Raw genomic sequence first — 27,463 nt, forward strand, 5'->3', positions numbered from 1 at the left:
ACATTCGTTTCCCAAAATTATTCCTGAAGCAATTTGCTAATCTGACCTGGAAATACGTCGGCAGTTCCTGCACTTTCGCTGGGTCACAAATTCTGGAATTCTCGCCCTTACAGTTTGTTGTGGGTCTGTCTGCCGCGGTTCAAAAATGATTACAGCCTCAGCAAAACGGGTGGCACCAAAAATAATGAACCAGGAAATACCGGCAAAATGCCACAAATGAACAGGAATAAAGGATTCATAAGGAAAGTGGTGCTGTGGCTTCAAATGAGTGATTTTATTTGGAATGGCATCGAGTCATAGAGTTATAGAGCTGTACAGCGTTTAATCAGTCCCTTCAGTCCAGCTGGTTCCTACTGATCAGATATCCAAAATTCCTCTTGAGCCAGTCGCCAATATTGGGCCCATATCCCTCCAAACACTTCCTGTTCAAACAACCATCCAGATGCCTTTTAAATGCTGTACATCTGCAAGCCTTGACCTCTTTCTTTGGCAGTCCATAAACACAGAATCATCTGTGTGAAAATGTTTTCATTGCATGCCCTTTTAAATATCTCCGCTCCCATCATAAATCTACGCTGTGTAGTTGTGGAATATGAATATTCCAGTAGTGATACAGCTGTTCCCACTCCATTTTGATATTGTTCTGCACTCACTCCAAGACATCTAGATCCTGGCACTAGGGAGGCAATACACCATTCTGACCTCTGGCTCTCTGGTAAAAAGCGTCTGTGTGCGCCTCTGACTGGAGAAATACTTGTCACAATTCATCATCTTGAACCTGACTTACCTGTCGTTATTGAAGAGACAGACTCCGTTCCAAACCTTTTGCAGTATTCGCGACAGTCCCGTGAGAGTCCATCACCTCCTTTATTTGCCAAAACATATGCTTGTTTGGAATGAGGATAGCCACAGTAGACTCTTGCACTGCCTGCCTAGCCCTCCTATCTTCCCTGAAACTAAACCTTCTACCTGACTGTACCTGAAATTATCATGCATCACACACCCGGCTGCTGTGAATTCTGCATGGCCTCGAACTGCAACTGGAACCGATTAGGGTGGACATTTTGGGACAAATAGCCTGTTTCCACATGTAGGAATTGTATGATAAACGTTCTTGTTATTTCGTCTCAAATTTGGGAGCAGCAAGACAGATTCACAGTGCATTACCTCAGGGAGGCTTACTTTATCTTTTCGACTAACAAGGCAGGAATTCGGAGCTGATGTACTGTTTGGAAGGGTGCAGTGAATACTATGTATGAATGTGTAATAATCTGGCTGTGATGCATCATTTGAACGCATCTCCATGAAGAAACGCTTGTTCAGAACTTCAACGGTCGGATCTACTTCAGAAATTTCTTTGCGTTGTTTATTGCATATGAAAACGTGCAATTGGATTGTGTGTCAGGCATAAATGACAGACACTTTTGTGAGTTGGTCAATGTTGCTGTGCATTATAGGAGATGGAATTCAGCAAAGTTGTGAGGGCGAGTTTCTGTAGGAAACAGGTGAAAGAAAAAGAGAATTCTGAATACGTTACACAGAGGTTACAGGCAGGATTCATCAAAGACAGGGGATACACTGGAATTCAGTACACATCGGAATTGCTTACCCAGGATGTGAAGAGTGCGGATATGACAGAGGTATTGGACAAACAGAATTATGCTGAAGAATTATTTGCGTAGAGACAAAAAAGACTGCAGAAGCTGGAAATCAAAGTAGAGTGGCAAGAAGCAGTAAAAGCACAGCAAGCCAGGCAGCAATAGGAGGTGGAGAATTCGACATTTCAGTTGTAAACCTTCTTCCGGACTTGCAGCGGGTGTGGGTCTTCGATGCTGAAGATAAAGCTCTTTTATCTCCACCTCCCCTCATACCTACCCCAAGTCCTGCAGAAGGATTAAACCCGAAATTTCGACTTTCCACCTCCAGATGTTTCATGGCTTGTTTTGTTCTTCCAACCTCCTGCTTGTCTATTCTGCAGAATGTATGACGGTAACTGCTTCAATTGTTCATCCGATCAACGATTTATATGAGATAATATTACTCAGCTGACAGTTGCAGCTCCTTATTCATTCCAGACAAAAATGATGTGTAACTGAGAGAAGACATCTTGTTAGACATTCAATTTCTGAGCAGATTCGTTGGCTGGAAGCGGAAGTAAAATCAGCTAGAGACAATGGAATGCAGTGATAGAATCATAGAGTCCTACAGCACAGAGACTGACACTTTTACCCAAAATGGTCAATTCTGTCCAAAATTTCCATAAACGTTAAACATATTTCCATGTACTTGTCTCATCGTCAAATCAATCTTTCCCATCCATGTATTTCTTCAAGTGTCTTTTCAGTGGTGTTAATGTAGCTGCCTCAAACACTTCCATTGGTTGATCATTCCACATAAGGGCCACAATCTGTACAAAAATAGTGGCAATACAGGTTCCCTTTTGTTCTGTCCCCTCTTACCTTAAACTTAAGCCCCATCGCTCCTCAATCCCCACACCTGAGAAAAAGAGCGAGTGCATTCACTCAATCCATGCCTCTCATGATCTTACATACTTCTATATGTTCTCTCCTCTGTCTTCTACGCTCTAATCAAAAAGTCCGAGATTGTTCAACCTCTCCTGAAAACTAAGATCCGCCTGCCTGACCAAAATCCTTTTAAATTTCATCCAGTTTAATAAAATTTCTTTCGAGAGCACGGTAATCAAAACTGAATTAAATACTCGATCGGTCCGTCTCCAACGTACTGTATAACTGTAATGTTTCTTCCAATTCACGACTGAAAGAAAGGAAGAAAGAAAGAAAGAAAGAAAGAAAGAAAGAAAGAAAGGAAGGAAGAAGAAAGAATGTAAAACAAAAGAACGCAAGGAAGAAAGGAAGGAAGAAAAGAAGCCAGGAAAGAAAGAAAGAAAGAAAGAAAGAAAGAAAGAAAGAAAGAAAGAAAGAAAGAAAGAAAGAAAGAAAGAAAGAAAGAAAGAAAGAAAGAAAGAAAGAAAGAAAGGAAGAAAGGAGAAAGAAAGAAAGAAAAACAGGAAGAAAGAAGAGCAGAAAGAAAGAAAAGCAGAAAAAAAGAATGAAAGAAAGAAAGAAAAAAGGAAGAAGGAAAGCAACAAAGAAAGAAAATGAACAGGGCAATAAGGAATCGATTCAGAAGAGGGAGACAACCATAGAGTAAGAAAAGCACAGAAACACGCCGTTTGGGAACCTTGCATAGAAAAATATCAGCAAGTGATCGCTCTGTCGACAGACGAGTCACTAATATTTGTAATCTTTCTATACACATCCTGTTTCATTAAACGTGCCGGGACAAATGCACAAGGATTTGGTGCTCGACCTTCATCAATCAGAGCACGGAGTACAGGAACTGGGACATTATAAGGTGAAAGTGAAGACTGCAGATTCTGGAAATCAGAGCCGAGGGTGTGGTGCTGTTACAGCACAACAGGTCATGAAGCATCCAAGGAGCAGGAAAATCTCAACAAAAGCGCTTCATTAAAATCCTGAATTTGGTAAAGCCACATTTGGAGTACGGTGCATAATTCATTACGCACTGCTCTCAGAAGGGTGCTATCAAACTGAATGGGTAAAAAAAAAAGGTTCTTCACCAAACTGGACAGTTTCATTAAAAGAAAACGCTGAACAGGCTGGCACTGCTTTATTTCGCCTGGCGCAAGAAGGCTGAGTATTTATCGAATACATGCTCAGGAAATCATAAGGGATAGAGGTAGGGTTAAAGCCAAAGTCCTTTCCCGAGAATATAGGAGTCCACAGTCGAGGGCAAGAAGTTGAAGGGAAAAGTTCTTAGAAAAACCTAATGAGCAAACTTGTTTCAAACAGAGGTCAGACTTGTGTGGAGCAAGCTGCCAGATGATTTGATTCGGTGAGTACAACTACAACAAGTGAAAGCCATTTGGACAGGTACACGGGTAAGTCGTTAGGGGTATAATGTTCTAAAGCAGGAAAATGGGACTAGGTGTTTCACTTAAAGTGGATGATAACGTTTCAACAGTCTGTTTCGGTGGTGCGGTTGTGTGATGTTAAGATGATGGACGATGTCTGAGGTTGGCACGTCAGTACAGAGACACAGCATCAACGGCTATGCATCATGTACTACTGTTATTCTCCAGAGGATGATCCATTGCAGACTCCTGCATTGCCAGTTTACTACTGTATTTGTTTTCAGTCGATTATCATCGAATGTAAGAGCATTGAGAAGCTGCTGGAGACACTGACTAGAAAATTTTCCATCACTCTCACGGTATCCAGTGTCAAATACGCAAAGCTGTTGCATGTAAGATGGAAAGCACACAATTCATACACCACGCATCACTACCAGCGACATGACAATCTTGGAATTATACCGCATGTGGCCTCTTTTGAACAACACAAGGCAAAATAACTATCCCATCCAGCGACATCAAATCTCTTATTTGGCAAAAGTTATTCTCAGCAAAAAGATGGATAGTGTCATTGGCGGAGGCATCAAAACGTGCAGGCACAGCTTGTTGCATTTCTGTGTCGGGGGAGGGTGAGCAGCATGAAGTCATGTTTAAGGTGACACAGTTAGGAAAATGCATGACGGCATGACAACTGAATTTAAGGAGTTAGGGAGGAGGCGAATAAGAAGCACACAAGAATAGTAAACTCTGGTGTTCTCGCTTTACCACGCGAAAATAAGGGCAAGAGTAAGGAAATTTGGCAGGAAAATGCTTGGCTGAAGAGTGGATGCGGAGTTTGGGACAGGATTTCAGATTCGTGCAACATTAGGTTCTTTTCTGAGGAAACTTTGAAATGTACGAAAGAGTTGAGTTGCACCTTAACTCGAAAGGGACGACGATCCTGGCCGGGAGGTTTTCTGGAGCTGCTGGGGAAGCTTGAAACGAGGATGGCCGGGGAGAGGGTGTTTGTGAAACATAGCATCAGGCGAGAAGATTCCTCGTTTGGTTGGATGGCAGATGTAACAAAAAGAAAGACTTTGTGGAAGGTTCGCCATAAATGGTAAATCTATGTGAGCCCACGCAGAAAGGCAGAAGAAAGCAACGCTGAGACTAAAACAAAAGTAAGAAAACAAATAAAAGTAAAATTGGGCGACAGAAATAGTTCCAAATACAGGAAGATTGCTAGATTCGATAGCAACAATGAATAAAACGGCAGCTTTCAGAATGCCTGTACTATTCGAAATAAATTCAATGAACTTGTGCAAGTCGCTACAAAGGATTACCATTGCAGAAACGTGGTTGCAGGAAAATGACGGCTGGGAACTAAATATCCAAGGGTATCTTGTAATCAGCAAGGACAGGCAGGACGATGGGAGGTGGTGTCACACTCTTAATTAAGGATGGGATTCGGGCAAAAGGGAGAGACGACAGAGATGTAATGAGAAATATGTTGAATCCATTTGGGTGGAGATCAGGAATAGTAAGAGAAAGAAGTCACCTTCGGAGGATTCTCCCGGCAACCCAATAATAATGGTCTAATGGCACAGGCAATCAATCAAAGAGTAACTGGCGCTAATATGAATGGAATGGCAGCAGTCATTCGGGTGTTCAACATGTACACTTATTTGCCAAATCAAGTTTGCCGAGGCAGTATTAAGACGAGTGAAAGTAACACATCCATGATAACAATCTTGAACAGCATGTTACCGAACCTACAAGAGAGCGTGAAATCTTAGATCTGGTCCTCTGTAACCAGACAGGAAAAGAGAATGATATTGTATTTAGGAATTCTCTCGGAAAGGGTGCTCACAATGTGGTCGAACTTCGGACAGCAATGGGCACTGAAATAATATCACTAAAAACCAGGGTGTTATGTTTAAAGAAGGGATACTATAATGGGATGAGGAAAGAGCTGGTTAAATTGCACTAGACACACAAGTTATGTTGAAGCAGATTTCAGTCACAGTTGAGGAAATGCAAGAAGATCTTTTCACAGCGCTGAAGGAAAGTATACTCCTTTTAGAAACAAGGACAGCACGTGGAGGATGGGTCAGCTTTGGATTGTGGAGGACAGATAAATTCCCTGGGCCAGATGCCATATATAAAAGTTTTCTACGGAATGTAAGGGAAGACCGTGTTGCACATTTGGCGAAGGTCTTTGCGTCCTCACAATCCATTGGTGTAGTCCCAGTGGTTTGGAGGAAGGAAAATGATATTCTCTTGTTCAAGAAAGTGATTATGGATAACATTGTGTATTGCAGGCCAGCCTACGTTTCATAATTGCTGGCAAAATTTAAGGAGAGGATTCTGATAGGCAGGATTTATGAGTATTTGGGAAAGCTTATCTTGATTAGACAAATTTGCATGCCCTTATGACGGGCACGTCATTCCTCGCAAGATTATTCAATCCTTTGAGCATGCAACAAAACAAAATGTCGAAGTTCGAGCATTATCTGTGATGCATATGCATTTCAGCCAGACGGTTGATGAGGTTCCTCATGGTAGGCTCATTGAGAAAGTTTAGAGGCAAGGGATACAGGGAAATCTAGCTGTGGGGATGCAAAATTGACTGGGACATAGAAGGCAGCCTGTGCTAATGTTGAGTATTCAGCCGTGTGCTCGGTGATCTTTTGTGTTTCATAGAGATCGGTTCTGGGAAATCTGTTTTTTGTGATTTGCATAAATGTCTTGAATGAGTAAATGGAAGGGTGCATCAGTAATTTCGTGGATGACATGAAAGTTGTTGGCTTTGTGGCGAATGTGGAGTGCTGTTGTGGATTGCAACAGGACATGGACAGAATGCAGATGTGGTTAAGAATTGGACGATGGTGTTTACCTTGGAAACATGTGAGGAGATCCATTTTGAATGGTCGAACTGGAATGTAGCTTTCAGAGTTGAATCTTAGATTCTTGGCTGTGTGGAGGAGAAGATGAATCTTGGAGTTCACATCCATAGGTCCCGCAACGTTTCCATCCAAATTGATAGGGCTGTTAACAAGGCATATGGTGTGTTGGTTTCTTGAGCCGAGGAATTACGTTTAAGAGCCGCAAGGCTACGCTGTAGCTCTATAAAACTCTGGTTTGTCTATACTTGCAATATGGTGTTCAGTTATGGTCTCCTCATCATAGGAAGGATGTGGAAACTTAAGAGAGAGTGCAAAGGAGATTTACCGGGATGCTCCCTGGAATGGAGGGCATGTATTAAGAGGAACGTTTGAGAGAGATGCACAAGATGATGACCTTCATAAACCTAGTGAATAGTCAGAGATATTCTTTTGCCCAGTTCGAAAATGGCAATCACAAGTTGGCATAATTTAAAGTTGATTGTTAAAATGGTATCGGATAGACATCAGATATTGTTTCTTTACACAGAGTGTGGTGGATGCGTAAAATGCATTGCCTGCATTCGCAGTCGAGTCAGGTACATTCGGGACATTGGAGCAATTTTACACAGGCGTATGGATAATCGTAAAATGTCCGGAATGTAGTGTTATGGACCAGAACAAACCGCATTAAAACCTTTCAAGAAATAAGCCCAGACCGTAACTTTGCTCGTTGTTTTAAGTGGGTGTAACGCAGATATTGCAGGACTAATACAGATGATTGAACCACTTAGTTTGAAACAAAACCATATTTATTTAGAACGTTACCGAATGAGACACGACCAAAAAACATAATACACTATCCAAAAACCCAACGGACCACCTCAACTTAATGAGGTAAAAACAATGACCGCAGATGCTGGAAACCAGATTCTGGATTAGTGGTGCTGGAAGAGCACAGCAGTTCAGGCAGCATCCAAGTAGCTTCGAAATCGACGCTTCGGGCAAGGGCTTTTGCCTGAAACGTCGATTTCGAAGCTACTTGGATGCTGTCTGAACTGCTGTGCTCTTTCAGCACCACTAATCCACCTCAACTTAATGACGATGGCAAAAGTAATTGCAACAATCCCCATAAATAATCCTTGTTACAAAAGGTACAATGGAGTGCAGGGTATTACAGGAGAGATGTCAAAGAAATATTCAGCAATAACTGGCATATTTGGGTCCATCAGTTTGCAAAATCTGCCCGCTCGACTGCTTTCAGTGAATAGCCAGATTGACAAAAATAAGTAGAACCTGAGAAAAATGCTGACCTGGGAGAAATGGACGTCCGTCTTTCATTGAAGAAGTGTTCTTTTCTAATCTTGATAACCATTTGCCACGAGGCAGAATTTGTGTGCGATAACCAGATTGGTTCAAAAATCTTTCAAACTTGGATGCTTCTGAGTCTGTGCCTTTTACGCCCTCTATGAAATAAAAAAAAAGCCAAGGACAGCATAACATTGTCAGATGTGCATCATCGTAACAGTAGGTTAGTTTGAACTTAGAGCAGGATAAAACATTGGTACAACATCAAGGGCAGAAAGGCTTGTCCTGTGGGGTAATACTCTATTATCCATGTTCTAAACATGGATTTAAAAGAAGGCTGCCAACTAACAGCTCAGGCTTACAAGGTAGCCAAGGGTACTGTAGTAGGAAACGGGAAGATTGGTTAAAATAAGTTTAAAAGCAACAAAATAAAAGCACGAAGCAAGCAATAAAGAAAGGAAAGATAGACAATAAATGCGAACTAACACATTGTAAATAATCAGTTAGGAAACGTTTCTATAATTATGAAAACGTAAAAGGCTGGCTAAAGTAGAGTTCGGGCCATTGCAGGATGTGAAAGGGGAATTAACGTTGGGCAATGATGAAACGGGCAAGGCCTTCTGTCAGTCTTCACATTGGAGAATATGTCTCACATGCCATTAAATGATGTTAAGAATATGATGGGAGATCAGGTTATCAATTTAAATGTTCTCACTACAGGAATAAAGTTCAGCAAACGTGAGGGTCGAACGATCGTTAAGTCCCCAAGAATCCATTCAGGTTGCTGAAAGGAATGGCGGAAATGTAATTGAAGCGTTAATGTTCATTTGCCAGATGCACCGGCTGCTCGTGGTGGACTGGAAGACAGCGAATGGCATGTTGCTATTTTAAAAACGTGAGTAGGCAAAAGGAAGGTAAATTCAAGGCAGTTAGCTTAGCACTTTACGAGTAGAATCTCAACACTGTATTAACTGGCCCTTAGGTCCAACATGTCCACGTCCACCAGCTCCACTGCCTTAGCCTATTGCCAGACTAATGCATCTAATCTACACATCCTTGAACACTATGGACATTCAGCTTGGCTAATTCACTGAACCTGTACCTTTTGGAATTCTGGAAGAAAACCAGAGAACCGAGATGAAGCCCACATAGACACAGTGAGAATGTGCAAACTGCACGCAGATAGTCCGTTTATGGAATAGAATCCGGGTCCCTGGTTTTGTGCGGCAGCAATGCTAACGACTGCATGACCGTGCTTCCTCAAACACATACTCTGCAAGTGTGAACCCATGACTTGCAAATCCCAAAGGCACACCTGGTCACTGTGAGGCGATGAGCTACGACCTTGACGTTATTAACACCACTCTCTAATCATCTGAGCTAAGCATCCTACCTATTTGTAGTTGGGAAAACGTTGAAGTGCATTATTTAACAGGAAATAGTGAGACATCTGGAAAAAAGGGTCAATCAGGCAAAACGTAGCATCAATACAAGAAGGGAAGGTAGTTCGTGACAAGTCTACTGGAAGTTCTTTAAGGATGTAACAAAGACGGTGGATGAGGGATAACAGTTAGATGTTGTCACCTTGGACTTACACACGGCGTTTGATAAGATGCTGCCTAAAATACCCATTCATAAGATGCGAATGCATGGAGTTGTGGGGAAATTACAACCATGGATGGAAGATTTGTCAATCAATAGAGAGCAGAGACGTGCAGTAAATGTTTGTCTCACTGACTGGAGATCGGTCTTCACCAGGGTGTCGCAAGAATCAGTGGTCAGCACAGAACTGTTCATTTTATACAAAAATGATGTAGAAGGGGATATCAACTGCAACGTATCCAACTTTGCTAATGACACTAAATTGAATGGAATGGCAAACTGTGCAGAGGGTGTGGTGGGGCTGCAGGGAGATCTAGATTAAGTGAGTGGGCTCGCGTTTAGCATGTGGAGTACAATATTGGTGTAAGTGACGTTATTCTCTTTGAAAGTAATGATAGTAAGCCAGCGCATTATTTAAATTGTGAACGATTGAAGCATACTGCTGTGCACAGCGACTGAGAAGTGATCGGACATGAATCTCTGAAAGTTGATTCACAGATACAACAAGTAATCAGGAAGACACACGGAATATTGGCTTCGTTGCTGGAGGGAGTTTCTGCTGCAATTACACACAGAGATGGTGAGGCCGCACTCTCAATATTTTCAGCAGTTCTGGTCTCATTATTTGAGGAAGGACATATTAGCCTTGGAGGCTTTCCAAAGGAGGTTCACCAGACTGATTCCAGAGATCAGAGGGTCAACTTATCAGGGAAGGTTGAGCCGCCTGGTGAAGTACTCGCTCTAATTTAGATGAAATAGATGGGACCTTACAGAAACACATAAAGTTATGGAAGGGATTGTTAAGAATAAGGCAGGAAAATTGTTTCCGCTGGTGGGTGAGACTACAACTCGATACATGGCCTCAAGGTTAGGTGGAGTAAAATTTAAGACTGTGATGGGGACGATCTGGTTATCCCAGAGAGTAGTGAACTTTTGGAATTCTCTGCACAAGGATGCAGTTGACGCAGCTTCGTCTATGAGAAAAAGATAACTGATAATAAAAATAGCTTGTTTTTTAAATTTGCTGGAAACTTGAACCAAATCTTTGGAAACGGCAAGAATTCAATTGCAGACGGGGCAGCAGACAGGCGAAAATGATATGATACAATCTCAATTACGGTTAAAAGCCGATCATAAAGACACTGAGACGAAAGACTGAGCCGAAGAAAGAGATAAACCTTTAGAAGGATGAAAAACAGAGCGACGAAAGGTAGAAATAAAGAGACCTTGAAATTAAGGAATTGGCTTCAAAGATTGTAGGATAAGGTAGGAGGGACACATCGTGAGGTAGAGAGTGAGGATGAGCAGCCCATCGTAGTGAAAGGCCTGGTAGGAATCAGTCTAATATATATATGTCCATACATTGTCAAAATTTGATAGAAAGGAAGCAGAAGTCATTTCATTTGAGAAAACGACTAAAACAGTACAGTGGCCAGTGACTATGGTGGTTCGTCGATCCAAACAGAACTGGTAGGTAGATCTGATAAGGTGTTATTACAGGAGTATTTTGAGAGTCGGTGGAAGTGAAGGAAGCTCTCTTAAATGCACATGAGCTGGTGGCAGAAATAGAAAGAGACCATATCTGAATCTAAGGAGGGACCAGGTTAAACATACATTGAATGTGAAAGGATAAACAAAACAATGCTGACAGATGAGTACAGAAAATAAAATAATTCATATATGTAACTCACTTGGGGAGTCGATGGTTTTGGAGCTATTGAAATATTTACTTCCAGAGGAGTGTAAGATGCACTCTCTACAATTCGTCAAATAATATGACACAACGTCAGTCTTTATCTCCAGAATTATGTTTCGATGACAGCTGCAATTCTGAGAGCCGGGTTACCTTCCAACTTGGTCAAGTGTCCCATCATGCAGCAGTATGTCAATTTCTTACTGCTTCCACAATACCCTCCTTGTTGACCTTCCAGATCAAAATCTCAGTTTACAATTCCGATTCATCTGATAAAGGGAGCGAACTTCCTTCTGGAAAAGGCAGCATATTGTATATACTTTCTCATCGTAGGAATCGTGGTGGGGTAGGGTCCAGTAGATGATCACTGGATTTGGACTAAAAAATGTGGAAGGAACAAAGTGCACACAACAACAGCCTGTAATTCTCGGTAGGATGTAAAGTATCCGGAAAATGATAGCAAAGGTGACCATCCCAGTGCGTGGAAGTTCCTCTTTTATCCATCCAAGCGAGTTCAAAAGCCATCCTGAATTAAAGCAAGAGCGTAATTTCATAATTTCTGTGATTCACGAAATGGGATAGATTTTCTGAATTATCTGGTAGGGGGTACAGCATTCTGCAACAATAACAGCACAAATGTGACCCTTCTGTGATATTAGAAAACCGAAGGCCAAGTGCTTTACAGGGACGACTGTTCTATATTCGACGTGCTCATAATTGCTCTCGGTCAGGAATTCAGTGCTATCATTGTCGACAATTTCCAACACTATTTTTAATTTGCCCAATTCTTGGGGATGCAAACAGGTTCAAATAGGAGGAGACTATGTTGTGGTTCTTTTCACCGAACTGGGAATTTGTGTTGCAGACGTTTCATCCCCAGTCTAGGTGACATCCTCAGTGCTTGGAAGCCTCCTGTGAAGCGCTTCTGTGGTATTTCCTCTGGCATTTATAGTAGTTTGTCTCTGTCGCTTCCGGTTGTCAGTTCCAGCTATCCGTTACATTGGTCGGTATATTGGGTCCAGGAGGAGAAGACTTGCCCACCCGGGTGAGCGAACAGGGGAAGGAAATCTTGAGCTTCGGTGTAAAGGTATCCTAAATAAAACTATGATGCGTGTTAAGACATATCCCATTGTGCCATCATTACACAGCTGACAGGTTATTTTGGCACTCATAATGCAAGGCCACACACATGCACTTTTCGGGGGGAGCAGCCATATGCACATAACAATCTCTTGTCCAATGATCATTCTGACCACAGCGAATGAAACCTTTATTATCCTTGGACTAAACCATCCACTGCCAAACCATCCAACTGGCATGCGTAATACTTTTGGTGCCTTCGTTACAAGATTGGTTATGTTGGAGAAACTGACATTCAGACCCTAAGACACCTGATTAAATCAACTATGTCAGTCCACAGAAATGAGAGATTTAAAAATAGCCCTGCAATTCTGCCTATGCCAGATGAGATTGATAATTTTGAAAGCCTGAGCGAGCTGGTACTCAATTCAATTATTTTTGTTCCCAGGGGTACTCCCACAAATGATTCCGACAGGAAAGGACCTTCCACGTGGAGTCAGAAGATGCAGTGTACGACATTAGTGAATAATTTGCTTCACTATTCATTACTTAGTGGGACATTCACTTTTCAGAGGAGAGCTTGAAATAGGTTAACATAAAATAAATGATTGATTTTAGGAAGAAAGATGGGCAGCGAATTTCGAAAATATTGAGGATAGACAAATCCCCTTCACCAGACGGGATATACACGAGGTTTCTAAGGGAAGTGATGGAAGAGATTATGCCTCTGGCACAAATCTTTGAATCCTCGCTGTCCACTGGCGTACTGCCAAATGGTTGGCGTGTGCAAACGCCATTCCCATCTTCAACACAGGGTAAAAGGATAATGCTGATAATTATAGACCAGTAAATGTTATGTCTGTGGTGTTCAAATTACTGGAGATAGTTCCGAGGGACAGGATTTATGATTACTTGGAGAACCTCAGATTGATTAGAGATAGGTATTATGAGCAGGAATAGGTCATGCTTCACAATCCTTCGTGAAAGGTTTGAGGATGTGACAAAATAAGTTGATGAAATTCGAGCAGTGTTGGTGGTATATATGAGGTTTATCGACGTTTGCTCATTCAGTTAGTAACCCGGCATGGATGCAGCGCAACCTAGTTGGCTGGGTAGAAAATTGACTAGTCAACAGAAGATAGATGGTGGTGGTAGATGTAAAGTGTCCAGCCTCGAACTAAATGACCAATGTTGTGCAGAGACTGGTTCTCGGGCCTTTGTTCTTTGTGATTGTTATAAATAATTTGGATGAGGAAATGAAAGGATTGGGTAGTACGCTTGCTGCTGCCACGAAGTTTGACGGAGTGGTAGACACAGTGAAGGGCTGCTGTGGAACGCAATGAGACGTTGGCAAACTGCAGAACGGGGCGGACAAGTTGCAGATGGTGATCAACCTGGAAGAATGTGAAGTCATTCACTTTGGAAGATTGAAATTGAATGTAAAAATTAAAGGTTTTAAGGCAGGATTCCTTGCAATGTGGAGGAACAGAGGAGTCTTGTGTTCCTTGGCCACAGATCTCTCAAAGTTGCCACGCAAGTTGATTGGCTTGTTACTAAGGCGTATGCTGTGTTGGCTTTCATTAACAGGGGGAATTGGCTTCAAGATCCACGAGGTTATGCAGAAACTTTTTGTGTCCGAGTTAGACCAAGCCTAGAATATTGTGCCCAGTTCTGTTCGCCTGATAATGGGAACGTTGTCGAAGTTTTAGAGAGCTTGCAAGCAAGATTTACCAGGTTACTGCCTGGACTGGAAAGCATGTCTTTCCAATAAAGATTGAGTAAGCTTAGCCTTCTCTCATTGGAGCAAAGAAGTATGAAAGGTGAATTGATAGAGGTGTAAAAGATGAGGATAGGCATAGACAGAGTGGAAAGCCAGAGACTTGGAGGTGCATTGCCGGCAGTGTTTGTAGAATTAGATAGGCTAAGTAAATTTAAGCTACTCTTGGATTGGCACATGCAATTTAGTATAATAAAGGTTAAGTAGGTTCATCTGTTTTTTTTAGTAGAACTGAATCCCAGCTCAACATCAAAGGTGAAGAGTCTGTTTTGTGCTGTAGTGTTCTACGTTCTATGTTGTTAAGTAGAATGGGTCCTTAATATAGGGGATGGAATCAGTAAGGCATTCTCCTTTCTTATGAAGGCATCGAGTGATCGCACCCAAAACACGATGCTGGCTAACCCCACTTCATGTGTCCTGAACAGCTTGATTGCGGGGCCACCCTTTCAGGCGATATTTCCCTGACCCCACTCTTCCTTTTTGGGTTCGTCTATGCAAAACACATTTTCAATGTCCGGGACTGAGACAAGAGTCCTTGGAAGCCACCATTGTATTGCAATGTGCAACGTTGAGCAGAAGAAGAACATATCCGTGTTAGGATGTCTCTAAATTTAGCAGGTATGGACAAGCCAGTTATTGAAGGCGCAGGCTTCCTCAATGGGTCAGGAGCCTCATTAATCATGTTCTGAACCTCAGATGCGATAAAGGTTTCAGGTCAGCTATATCCTTGACCAGGATCCGGGCACACATGTGGCAAGATAAGTGAAATTATAAGTTTCATTCGCATCAGTGGTGGCGGTGAGCGACACATATGCAATACCCAGGGACGCATTTAAATCTGGAGGCTATTCTGCCTCATAATGGAGTGGGTAGATCAGATGTGGATATTGGCATGCCAGTAGTCTGCACTAATTCCCGGCACTGCTAAGTTTGATTCGACTTAGGGTTGTAGTGGTGGTGGTGGTGGGTGGTGGTGGGGGGTAACTGTTGATGCCGGGCCGCTGCCAGGAGGATATTCCCCTGAATTCTGTCCTGTTGATGTTCATTCTGAGGATACAGCCCCATCGATGCAAATGAACGTGGCTTCTGAATTACACTAGAATCTTTGCTTGTTTTACATTTGCGAGGTTGATGACGTTCAGCAACGTGTAAACATTTAATGAAACAATGTATCTTATAGCATTTGTCCCAGTCGGATCGACAATACCTTCCTGAGTAATTTCTTGCAATTCCTAATTTTATTTACGTCAAACGATTCTACATATAGCCAACGATCCTTGGACTATCTGAAAAGATCATGACAAAAGGGAATGACGTACTCACAATCGCGTGTTTCACGGAGGACCGTAACACCAGTGACCCAGTGGAACGATGAGGACCACGACCTGTTACCGTAATATTACCACCTTACAATGCAAGTAATTTTTCTCAGTGACTTTGCCTCAACGTTTCAGCTGTCTTGGTAAAACTGTATAAGATACACATTCTATAATTCATCAAACGAAATCACACAACCTAAGACGCTATATCAAGCAATATTTTTCCACTGTAGCTGCAAGTCTGAGAGGAAGGTTAGCTTTTCAGATTGGTCAAGTAACCGATCATAGAAAATTATGTCAAGTCCTTACGACTTGCAAAATGGGGCACTGGCATTAGTATTGGAACAGAAGAGATCTGTACCAACACCTAAACCACGTTGGTGCCAGTGTTCCAGCGGAAAATGTAACTCGGGTGATCAGGGCAGGAAAAACTCCAAAACGTGTCATGCTCAAAAGGAAGCAAAACTGCTGTTTTGATCTGTGGTTGTGGATTCAACTACATTGAAAAGTATGAAAAAAAGAGATAATACGGGACAACTCAGGAGAGTTGATTAAATTTTACAGCACACAAAATAGTGAAGTGTTTGGAATGGGTGAGAAAATATACCTTAAATAAATTTGATTAGCGAATAACAATCAGAACAGGTGCGATCCATACAGAACTAAAGGTGTGATTTCCGAAATCATGCCATATCCGAAATAAGGTAAATGGGTTTGTGGCGTGAAACCAAACTGGCAGGCATGATGTCATGGGCGGTTACAGAGACATGGCTGAAAGGTAATCGGGACAAGTGACAAATCATCTGTTGGTAACGTACTACCAAAAACAATCAGACAAGTGGGCACAGTAGGTGGGGTTGTGTTTTTCGTAAAAATGAATGTAAATCTATAACAGTATACGAAGTAGGTTCAGGTGAACTCGAATCTGTGCGTGAGGATACGGAAAAGTTAAACAAAACTAGTCTGGTAGTAATCTGCAGAGCTCCAAATCATAGTCAGGATTTTGAGCATACGATAAACCAAAAGACAGAAAGGTTGGACAAGTAAGGCAAGATTACAGTAATAATGATTGAATTCAATGTTCAGATAGAGTGGCAAAATCAGATTGGTCGTGGATCGCATCAAAACTTATTTGCGGAACGTCTATGAGACGTTTCCTTTCAGCACCTTTTGGTGGATCCCATGCAGAAGATGCAGTTCATTATTTGCTGTTTCGCAGTGACACAGATTTGATAAGGGTGCTAAAGTTAAAGAAATTCCTGGGTGAGTGACCATGACATGCTGGAACGTACAATGCAATCGTTCGGGAGAAGATGGATTCTGAGCTAACAGTATAACAGTTGAAACAAGGCAAGTACAGCTGCACGATGGTGGAGCTGACAATAACTCACTGGAAGATGACACCAGAAGGAATGACTTTGGAACAGCAATGACAGGAGCTTCCCGTGGAAATGAGAGAGAAAAAGCAAAACTCCATCCGAGAAAAAAACAAGCAGAATAAATGGAGGATGATGCAAATATTTGACGAGGGAAGTCAGGGACAGCACACAAGCAACAGGGAACGCGAATTAGTTGGCGACTGCCAGTGGCAAGACTTGGGATTGGACGGTGGATATAGACCAACGCAGGACATCGACGAAAGATATAAAGGAGGAGACGATTACATATGAATGTAAGCTTGAGAGTAATATTAGGAAAGATTGCACGTGTCTCTTTGGATATGTAAAGGGATATAGGGAGGTAAAGGTTGTTAGTGGATCACAGGAAGATGATGGCGGATGAATTGGAAAAAAAATGGAGGAAATGAATAAGCACATTTCATCATTCTGCACAGTGCAAGAGATATGTAATATCACAAAAATACAAGAGGGTGGGTTGAGGTGGGCTGGGGAGAGAACATGGGAATGGTGAGGAGCACCGTTGAAGAAGCTGCCAGCAAAATTGAAAGGTCTGAAAATTGGTTGATCGAGCGGGACGGATCCACTCGGCATGCAGCTCAGAATCAGATACCTTGAGAGACAGCGAAAGCTTTAGTTCCGATCATTTGGTACCACTGGAGTCAGGGGGATGAGATGAGATTACCTGCAGTGTGGAAACAGGCCATTCGGCCCAATCAGTCCATACCGATCTTCCGAAGAGTAACTCAATCAGACCCATTGCCCTCTGACTAATGCACCTAACACTATGTCCAATTTACCATGACCTGTTCACCTGAACTGCATATCTTTGGAGCGTGGGTGGGAACCGGAGCTCTTGGAGGAAACCCACCCAGACTCGAAGAGATCGTGCAAACTCCACACAGTCGCCCAAGGCTGGAATCGAACCAGCGACACTGGGGCGATGAGGCATCTGTGCTAAACACTGAGGCACCGAGCCGTCCCAAGGGTCTCAGACCATTTGAAAATCTTCTTGTTTCAGAAGAGAGTAAGCAAACGAATTGGGATTTTTTAGTCCATTTAGCCAGACTCAGTTGTTGTTATGATTTTGACGTCCATTATGAAGAGACAAATTTCTGGATACTTAGAAGTGCATGGTAAAATAGGGCAATGCACATCAAGGGGAGGTCATGACTGACAGATATATAAGAATTATTTGAGGAAGTAACAAATGGTGCTACGAAGGACAGGAAATGGATGCCATATACCAGGACTTCCAGAAGGCCTTTGTCATGATGTTGCACAGGAGGCTGCTCCGTATTACAGGCAAGGTGCGAACATAGGTCGAAGATTGTTAGTCTGGCAGACAGTAGTGACTGTGAATAAAATGGCCATTCACAGGAAGGAAGACACTACCCAGTTGTGTTCCACAAGTGTCAGTGTTGGGACAACACGTTGTCTCTTTACACATTAATGATCTGGATGAATGAACTGAGGGCACTCTGGCTAAGTTTACAGCTGATATAAAGGTGGATCTACGAGCAGTATATTTGAGGAGGCAGGGAGGCTACAAGAAGACGTGACAGGTTAATAAGATATTGGTACTTGAAATTCAATATGGGAAAGTGTTAGGTCATGCACTTTGGTAGGAAGAATACACGCATGGAGTATTTTCTAAATGGGAAGAAAATTCAGAAATTGGATGAGAAAAGGTCCTGTTATTTAAAAGTTGGCAAGTTTTCTCGAGTTAGGAAGGCAAACAAAGTACTTTCATTCATCTCCAGAGACGAGACTATAAAAACAGGAATGTACTTCTGAGGCTTTATAAGGTTTCAATCAAACCACGTTAGGACTGCTGTTAGCAATCTGTGGACCCATCTCTTAGCAACGACATATTGGCCCGGGAGTGGAACAAGACTTCGTTCAGGAGAGTAATCTCAGGAATGGAAGGCTTTACATGTGATGAACATTTGAGGACTCTGGGACTACGTTTAATGGAATTTAGAAGGATGAGGGGAGGCTCGGTTTAAAGCTTACAGATTTCTGCACGGCCTTGACAAAGTGGACGTTGGGCAATTGGTTCCATTGGCTGGAGAGAAGAGGACACGAGGGCACATCGGTAGTGTAAAGGGAATATTATTTAAATTGCAAATCAGGAGACACATCTTCAGCCAAAGAGTGGGCAATCTGTGGAAATCATTGTCACAGAAGGCTGTGGGGGACACTGTACTGAATAGTTTACTTATGTAGGGATAGGTAATTTCTTGATTGCCAACGGTATGAAAGGTTGGGGAGAAAGTGGAAAAATGGGGTTGCACAACTGTGGCATAGTTTAGGGAACGGTTAAATTGAACGGGAGCGTTAATGAGTCAACAGAAAAAAAACACATTCTATGAGGAAACAGGAAGCCTCTTGATTAGAGACGTTTATTTCCAGGTAAAATGATCACCATCAAGTGGAAGCCTGTAAACGTGAATTAGCTGGATACCTGGAGTTCAAACTCATTGTAACGTTGATTTTGAAACACAAGATATTCTGCAGTGTAGAAACTGAATGTGAAGACATCTTGAGGCTTTGATCAGAAAAACGAGCAATGTACGACTCAGCCACAGACAGCTGGGAGCAAGAGTTTTCCTGGAGGTACACAGGGATTCCGTAGTTGACTGAAGAAAGGATATCCATATCTGAGACAATTAGTAGGTTGCATTCAAGTATGACTTTTAAATAGATTAAAGGGGAAGGAACATCTGGAGAGAGGAGGCACATTGAAGTTCTAAAGTGGACATATGTGTAGAAATGCAGGACATGTGCGAGATGTGAACTTCTCCTTTGTGTTTTTCGTAGAGAAGGCCATTAAGACTTGGGAACTTGGGCAAGTTAATTGTGATATTTTGAACAGTTCATATCACAGTAGAGCGGATGTTAGATGTCTGGCAATGCACAGAGGTTTCACCATATATATCCAAGAATACAGTAAGATGCGACAGTTGGACTCACACAGCCCCTGGCCGCCATAATCGCCTCATCGTTAGACACTGGTGAGGTTCCAGGAAAAAAAGTAAGTACAGCAATATTGTGATCGTATTCAAGACAGACAAAATGAAAATACAGTAATGGGAATGATAGACTTGTAAGCCTAACATCTGTGCTAAGTTAGATATTTGAGAAGAATCTGAGAGATAAGACGTACATGCATTTGGTAAAAGAAGGTTTCATTTGGAATGGTTAGCATGGTTTTAAGCGTGGGAGATCAGGCCCACAAATTTGATCGAGTTTTTTAATGAAGTAATAGGAAACTGGATGAGGGCAGGTTGGTACACGTAACCGGTAGGGATTTTGATAATTGTGCACATGCTCGGTTGATCTGGAATGTAAGATCGAATGGAATGGAGGCGGAGATGATAAATTGGATACACAATTGGCTTTACAGCAGTAAACTCAGGTTAATAGGGAAGGGATACTTTACAAACTGCAGGCCTGTGACTCATGGAGTACCTCAGAGTGTGCCTCGTTGCTGGACCCATTATTGTTTGCCATTCATATGAATTTGAAGAAAAAAGTACAAGGCGTAAATAGAAAATTTGCAGATCTCACGAAATAAGTGTCACAGTGGAACTTAAGGAAGGTTATCAGAAATTGCACTAGGACCTTGATCAGCTGAAGCAGTAAGCCAAGAAAAGTCAAATGGAGTTTAGTATAGAGAAGTGGAAGATTTTGAATTTTGGAAATTCGATTTAAGGTTGCTGTCATATAGTGAATAGTGTGTAGTAAGCTTGAAGGAGTGGAGGCATAAAGAAAGAATATTTTGTTCAGATTCTCTGAAAGCAGAGTCACAGGTATACAGGACATTGAAGAAGGCTTTTGGACACTGGCATTCGTCAGTCAGGGCAATCAGAATAGAGGTTGGAAGATTATGTTGCAGTTGTACCGGATGTTGGTGAGGCAGCGCTTGGAGTATTGTATTGAATTTCGGTAACCTTGCTATCGGAGGAATATTGTTTACCTGGAAAGAACGCTGAAAAAAAAAAGTGGTTTGTTGCTCGGACTCAGGTTTCTGAGCTATATGGACAGGATGGACAGGGTTGGATCTTATGGAAGTTTGTGAGACAATGAAGAATGGACAGTTTGATTGCACAATTTTTTTTTCGCAGGGTTCCTGAATTGAGCGTGGGAAGTCATCAGTTCAATGTTAGAGGAGAAAGAAAGGAAGAGGAACTGAAGGACAACTTCTTTACTGAGAATGTGGTACGGATATGGAATGAGCTACCAGACGACGTTGCTGAGGTGAGTACGTTCAGAACATTTAAAAGACGTTTGGGCAAATGCATGAACAGGAATGTTAATAAGGATATGGGCCATTTGCTGGGCAATGGTGCAAGCGTGGATGGACGTTCTGGTCGGCATGAAACAGTTTGCTTGAAAGTGCCGGCCTCCTCGCCAGGGGTTTCTTTGAATCTATGACCCTCGAAATCAAAATAAAATCCACAATTTTGCTCACACAGATCAAGTGTTAGTGTTATTTTGAGTAAATGTGTTTTGACGCAGCTACTTCAACAAAACAAAACAGCGAGTGAGATATTTGCCTCTCTCATACAGGGTATTTGGTGCATATGAGGAGGTGAACAACCCATCTTAACTGCATCTGAGCTTGTGCCAGCGTTTCATGACGCTAACGTGGAAAACGACATTGAATTGGAAAGTATCAAATAAAGTAATTTTGATAAGTGAAAAAAAAACTGAGAGGGACGTTTATGTTGGAGGAGAGTATGGAGTACTCATGTGGAAGGCACAGAGTTAAAACTGCAAGATTCACAGCCGAAATGTTCGATGATCATGAATTGGTTCAGAAGTCAAAGTTTGCCTTCTGACATCAAATTCAGTCCATGAGGTACAGACATTAGGAAAAGAGAAAATCTGGCGTGGCAAGGAAAGTTTGGAATTCGGAGAGCATAATCAGGATGAAGGAATAACTTCAAAATGAAAGAGAAGTTGGAAAGCACCCGTATTTTCAATGCACTGAACTACGACACGTTAATAACAATGTTGGTGGGTAAGAAAAAGCATGGAAAGCCAGAAGTAGGAAACATATTAAGCCAGTGAATTTTGTCGAAGTGATAAAGTAAGACAAAGTGTAAGCTAAACGCTTACACCAGAATGTACGAGCCAGTCGGAGGTTGGATCAGAAGAAAGTTTCAGACCTTTTCAAACTATATACCTGCCAAGTTAGAACTTACTCGCATAGCAGCAGCAGGTAAAGATGTTACAATATGAAGGTATACAGGATCCTCACAATCTTTGATGTTCAAAAATGAGATCATACATACCTCTGAAGAATAGTTATGGGAGGATATGAGAGTCATGGGAACTCTGTGAGAGAAGAGGTGTTCAATTACATAAATTGAGGCAAAAGTGTCAAGTGAAGTGTGGAGAAGTCGTGGTAGGAAAACGGGGCAAATTCTCAGTTCCAGGAACACAATCTGTTATAGCGACTCATATAGCTAGTTCTGAGTTAGGAATGCTGGCGACTCTGGTTGGATAGACAGTTGTTTACTTCAGGAGAAAACCAGGAGTGCAAATGCTGAAAATCAGACTCGAAAAGTGTGGCGCTGTAAAAGTACAGCAGAACAGGCAGCATCCGAGTAACAGGAGAATCCACTTTCGGGTATATGTCATTCATTAGCAATGTGGAAGGTGTGGACCTGGGCAAGGTATCCAAGGGTGTCATTTACTTGCTGTGGTTGGAGCAATGGAGTTCAAAGGTGGAGGTGCAGCAAGCGAAGGACATGCACTGGAGGTCATTATTAAACGTGTCAGAAAGGAAATTGTGGTCCTCGGGATACAAGACCATCTGGCAAACGTTGGAGTGGAATTGCTCCCCGTGGGAACAGATGCGTTGGAGACAGAGGAATCAGAGTAAGGGACAGTGTTATACAGAAGGCAGGAGGGTTTACTCCACGTAGCTGTGGGTGTTTGCAGGTTTGAATTAGATGCCCGTGTTGGGTCAGTCGCCGGATTGATTATAGAGAGGTTCAGGTAGGGGAGGGCTGTATCCGAGCTGGTTCAGATGAACTTGAGTTCAAGAAGAAAAATGGTCGTAAAGTTGATGTCCTGGTCAACATCCTCGTTGTAGAACGAGATGTTGCTGATATTCTCATCAATGTAAGGGAGGAAAAGGTGTGGAATTATGCCAGTGTAGAAGTAAAATTCGCATCATTATAACTATTTCTGCATTTGAGGGACCTCTGACAAGAGTCTGAATTGATTTTGTAAGATCGCCTACGTAGAACAAAAAGTGGGAATCAATATGAGTTAACATAAGTGGATGTGCCCACGAGACTTGCACACGCCACTTCTTCATGCAATATCCCATCGCAACTGAACCCACAGAGACCAAGGGTGACACATTGAACCAAAATTAATCAATGATAATTCGGACAGCTCAGGAATAAAATACAGTGCTCCCCATACAAAGTTGCATAGAGGGCTGGAAAGGTGCCGACAGACATTAAAATCTATGTTCAGAGCTGACACTCAAGACGAATCAAATGATTGTGATGAAGTAATTCCATCTGTAGTTTTGTGAACAGAGATGCATGAAATGAATTGAACACATTCTGTCCACTTGAAATCGTTTTATTTCATGAGGTGAGAGGAAAAATAAAATTGATTGAGGTGAAATTCGGAGACATAATTCAAATACCATATCTTTGGGCTCTGTGTCAGATTTACGGGCACACTTAAATAGAGCAGTGGCTACACAACATTTAAAACTTTCACAGCATACAATGCAGGAATCAGACACAAAATCGAAAACACTGCAATTTTTCAACTGGAGACCAAGTGATAGTGGTACTTCCAGTGGCAGGTGAACCTTTAAATCCAAGGATTACGAGACATCATCAAATGAAAAGGAGATTGTGAGCTGAACAAGTTGATAAGAACTCTACAGAGAAAGAAAGATCACAGAGTGTATCGTGTGAATAAGCACAAAAGCATTTTCACAGGATAAGGAAACTAGGGGAGAATGTGTTATTGATTGCAAAACAGAAGGAAGAACCAAGTTTAGAACGTTCTGAATTGGACTCTCCCCAAGTTAAATTACAGAATGGGGAACATGGCAAAACTTGGGATAATTTTTTGAGTTCCTTTCTCGTGGAAAATCTGAAAGACCTCATACACTTAGAGCGATCGTTATGAAGATGTGGGGTTGCTGTACCTTTAAGAGAGCTCAAAGACAGCAGAACTACCTGCCAACACCAAATGTCCTGAACAAGATATAATGTAACATGTGGTTCCTTAACTGGGTACCTGGTTGCATGGAAACGACAAAATAGATTTGAGTTAGGTCAATTATTTTAAATTATATCTCCCACACAAAAAAGAAGAAACTTAAACTAAAACTGAATTTAGTATGTTGGCAATCTTAAAAGCCAATGACACAATCAGATGGTTTGGAGTTGTAAGACCAGGCAAAATTGAACAGTTGGGAGGAGAACTGTCAGCATCTGCAGGCAGAATGGATAATCGCTCTTTTAAAGGTTTCTTTATCGAAAAGTGACCTGTGATACAGAAATCCCGAAGAAGAAAAGAAGATCGATGCGGAAAAGGTTCGAAATCTGGCTAGTTTTGTAAACTTGAACTTTTGGAAAATCTTAATCGTGGAGGTTGAAAAAGATTAGTACTGTAGAAGGGCAAGTAAAAGAAAGGTTAGAGGGTTGAGTTGTGAATAGTTGTTAGGTGAGTATTCTCTGTTAAAACAAAAGGGATAAAGATGTGAATTCTTACTTTAAGTAGTTGTTGGCCTCTGTAATGTTCACAGATTAGTGCAAGAGTTAAACTTCTCCGTGTTGCTGGTTTAAATTGAGCGGGAGCGTTACCCCGTGTGTATCACTGTTATAGACCGAGTCAGTTAGAATAAAGCTGGAGAATTTGACCTAATTATGCCTGATGTCGATATCAGAGATGCTGTTCTGATGTAGCAACATCCTTATCGGTTTCACCCTCTAATGTTGACAAAGTGTTAAGACCCTTCTTCTGTGCCACTGCTTTCAATGTTTGAAGAAAGACCTTTAATATCTCTTATTCACTGCAATACTTACCATGGATCCGAGTCCACATTATGTTGTTGGTTTAATACCCTATTGCATTATCTGCTTCAAAATTATATAATACAACTGAAAGTTCCTCTTTCAGTCAATTTTCCAAGTCATCTCGCTATTCTTTGTGTCTGCTCTGGTGGAATGTGGGCGTCAATGGCTGAGAGCATAATTTGTTGCTCATCTAAATCTGCTAACTAAGATGATATCGGTGAGCTGCCTTCTTGAAGCGTTGCCAGTCCACATGCTGTAGGTAAATACGCAATTCCGTGAGGGAGGTGATCCGAGCATTAATCCAGCCACACGGAAGAAACAGCGAATATATTGTCAAGTCACGATGGTGAGTGGCATGGGAGTCAACTGACAGATGCCCTTCTCGAAGAAATGCTTGTAAGTTTGGAGGGTGTTGCCTAAGTATATTTTTATATTTTCTGCAGTGCATCCTGCGGGGAGCACACATTATTTCTCTTTAGCGTTATAAGTTGATGTAGCGGACTTTGTGAATGTGATGCCAACGATGTTGGCTGTTTGTCTTCTACGATGATGAATTCCCAGAGTGTTGTTGAATTTTCATCCAACAATGCAGTTTGGAATTATTCCCTTATCATCCTGACATGTGTCGATTGTGAAGAGGGTTTTGGGCAGAATCAGGAATTCAGTGACACAATACGCGATTCACAGTCTCCATTTTCAGTAGCAGAGTGAGCAGTGAGAGCGAGGAGCTGGGGTCTGCTGGGAAGGTACATTTCCCGAAAAAACGACTTTCCTCGGGAGCCAGTGGGCTCTAGGTAGCCAATGTGCTGATATATCTGGGCACAGTAGAAATGAAAGAACAGAAAAGATGAACGAAGGACTGAGAGATGGAGCAATAGTGTTGGGCTCAGATTTTGGGAAATTGGCACCGTTTGTGGGGAACCTGGGACTATTGTAAATTGGGCGTTCTACTCCTGGGGTGGACTGGAGCTAATATCCTTGAGTATCCCCTCACTTACGCTGTTGCGCAGACTTTAAACGAATGTGACACCGGGGTGGGAACTACATAAGGAAGTTAGCAGATAGTGAGGAGGTAGTAACTAAAGCGTGTAAGGAAAGAGATATTGACGTCAGCGTGACTAAGTGAGGGAGTAGGAGGGAGCACATGATGAACACAAAGGGACAGGTGGTCTGAGATACATTTGTATAAATTCGAGAAGCGTAAAAGTTAAGGTAGATGCATTTAGAGCTTGAATTAATACCTTGGAGTATGATCTTACGGATATGAATGAGAATTGGTTGAGGGATAGAGCAGTATGTGAATAGTCCGACGAGGGAAGGAGTCATAGTGGACCTTTTATTGGGGAACGAGCCAGAGCAGGTGGTAGAAGTTGCGGTGGGGGATTTCTTTGAGAACAGTGAACACAATTCTGTAAATTTTAGAATACTCGTAGATAAAAAGAGAGTGGTCCTAAAGGAAGTGTCTAAAACTGGGCCTATCAAAATTAGGTAGGAGCTCGGAAATGTGGATTTGACACAGCTCTTTGAAGGGAAATCCGCACTGGAGATGTGGGAGGCTTTCAAAGAGAGGTTAATGGTAGTGCAGGACTAGCGTGTCCGTTGAAAGCAAAGGATAGGAAGGGCAAGATTCGTGAACCGTGATGACATGAGAAATTGTACGACTACCCGAGAGGAAAAGAGAAGCACACAAGGTCTAGGCAGCTAAGAACAGAACGGGCCTTGGAAGAATTTCGGAATAGTAGGACAAATCTTAAATGAGGAGTCAAGTGGGCTAAAAGGGGCCATGAATTGGCTTGAGCGAGCAGAATTAAGGAGAAGCCTTACACATTTTACTTTTATATAAGAAGCAAATGGCGAACTAGAAAAAGGGCTGGTCCACTAAAGGATAACGATGGAAGGCTGTATGTTGAGCCTGAGAGAATGGGTGAGATTCTGAATGGTTGTTTTGCATCAGTGTTCACTGAGGAGAGGAACATGATGAATGTTGTGATTAGAGATAGAGGTTTGATTAATCTGAATCACGCTGACATAAGTAGTGAAGGCGTGTTGTGTAGGCTAAAGGTTATTAAGTTGGACAAATCCCCTGGACCAGATAGGATCTCTCCCAGGTTGCTGAGGGAGGCAAAAGGAAATCGCTGGGGCCCTAACAGATATTTTTGTGGAATCCAGGTCGGAGGACTGGAGTGCTGCTGATATTGTCCCCCTGCACAGGAAGGGTAGTAAGGATATTCCGGGTAAATACAGACCAGTGAGCCTGTTGTCACTGGTGGGAAATTTGCTGGAGAAGGCACTGACGGATCGGATCTATTTATACTTAGAAAAAAATGGGCTTATCAGTGATAGGCAACATGGTTTTGTGCGGGGAGATCTTGCCTTATCAATTGTAGAGAGTTCTTCTCTGAAGTGACCAATATGATAGATGAAGGAAGGGCTGTTTATGCCATCTACATGGACTTTTGTAA

The sequence above is a fragment of the Chiloscyllium punctatum genome, chromosome 51 (assembly GCF_047496795.1).
Source record: "Chiloscyllium punctatum isolate Juve2018m chromosome 51, sChiPun1.3, whole genome shotgun sequence".
NCBI classification, from domain to species: Eukaryota; Metazoa; Chordata; class Chondrichthyes; order Orectolobiformes; family Hemiscylliidae; genus Chiloscyllium; species Chiloscyllium punctatum.